The sequence below is a fragment of the Limulus polyphemus genome, unplaced genomic scaffold, assembly GCF_000517525.1.
Source record: "Limulus polyphemus unplaced genomic scaffold, Limulus_polyphemus-2.1.2 Scaffold103, whole genome shotgun sequence".
NCBI classification, from domain to species: Eukaryota; Metazoa; Arthropoda; class Merostomata; order Xiphosura; family Limulidae; genus Limulus; species Limulus polyphemus.
In genome coordinates, this window is record NW_013665713.1 from 613,007 (window position 1) to 615,002 (window position 1,996).

Sequence of the window (1,996 nt, forward strand, 5' to 3'; positions counted from 1 at the left end):
CCGCCAACTCTTGGGCTACTCTTTTACCAACTAATAGTGGGATTTACCGTCACATTATAACACACACGCTGAAAGAGCGAGCATGTTTGGTAGGACGAGGATTGGAAAATGGAGTGGAATGACCTTCATGTTATGTGAAAATAGCTAAAGGATCGGATGTGTTTTTTAAAAGAGTTATTTAAATGAATAGAATATATTCTTACATTGTATTTGCTTACTTTTTATTTCAGTTCATTTCAATTAAAAACACCAACACTATTAATGATATATCCACTAAAATAATCAATGTAAAATCAATACTCTAAATAATAAATTCAATAAATACATTTTTTTCATTACTATTCGGTATTCACTAGCGTTCAGTAAGTTGAGATGTTTGGTCAGAAAGTCAGCGTCTAGCCACAATTAATTAACGTTTTCAACAAAAACAAACACAGTGATAGACTACTTGTGCTTTCTTCATTGTGATTCGGTCCATGTTTTGGTATACAAGTTAATATGAAAAAAGATATACAAGAAAAGGATATGTTAATTAAATCTGCGGACAATGGACAACATTTATCATAATGTGAGTAATGCAACAACGTAACAAGGGTTATTTACCTAGGATTCAGTAAGAGTGCAAACAAAATAACAATTCCTAAGAAGGAGAAAGAGGTTAACGCTGAACCTAACCCCCCTGGATTTTTAGTAGCTTCACTTATGCATGATCGCACTATTAGTCCGTGTTCACAATACAGTTCCACTTAGCAGTCATATACAAACATACATAACCTATTTTTACATACAAAACCCTTTTAAAATAGAGCTACGTTTGTGTCTACGATTCAGTTAGTCTAGTACTGTTTGGCCTGTAAGATTCTTATTTATGATGTTTAGAGGGAAGAGGTACTTAGGACTGGTTCATCATGTATTATGTAACTCTCTAGTTTGCTCATCAGTTCATTTTATTAATAATTTTCTTATAATATTGAAGCGAGTTATCCAGGAGTTTGTCTGATAGAACTGGCATGTTTGTAGAGTTGTATAGAAATTCTGAGTTTGTTGATCGTGGGACTCTATATGCTTTTGTTTAAAATATAGTTTTATATCAAAGAGGGGGGTCATTAGGAGGTTTTAAAGATTTCGCATGTAAAATTTGACAATTTCCTTATGCATGAATGCAATTTAATCGTAAAATCCAAATTACTCTGCGTGTTGGACCGTCGACATTCGATAGTCATTACTTAAAAAACTTTAAACTTGATACAAAAATCTGATATTTTGTTTACTGATAATCTCTTAAATTTCGTGAAGATACGCATACTGTATTAAAAGTTATAGTATTCTCTTGACTGTAATTGCATAACTTTGAAAGCTGGTCTACCGTCCCTTAATTTTGGCTCCTCACCCTGGGAGCCACAAGATAATTTTTGCGGGAGAGCCGCAAAGCTACTAAACACGGCACTGGGCCCAGTCCTAAAAGATACTGGGCTGACTCGTTTGTCAGGTGGTAAAGTAATTTTTAGTAATATTGGTAGTTCGTTCAGAGCCTTATGGCTCTGAGTTCATTAATAAGTATATAGTTGACTGGTGTTAGTATTAAATAATTCATTCAAGTTTATTGTTTCATTTATTTTTAATTTAGGTTTATTTTAAAGTTAGAGACACTAATTTTGAAATTAATCATTTATTTATGAAAACATTAATATTTTACTTTGCATTAATACCTGTCCCCCCGGTGGGACAGCGATAAATCTTCGGATTTACAACGCTAGAATCAGGGTTTCGATTCCCCTCGGTAGACACAGCAGATAGCCCGATGTGGCTTTGCTATAAGAAAATACACACACACGTACGCGTTCATATCTAAATGTTTTCATTTGAATCTTGAACGATATAGGACTTTCAGAAGTTGTGTTTGTTTCCGAATTTGAAAGCAGGATTTTAATTTGAAGCTCTGTGCCTATTGGAAGATTTTGTAGAGCTCAATAGTGGATAAAAATGATAGATTCTC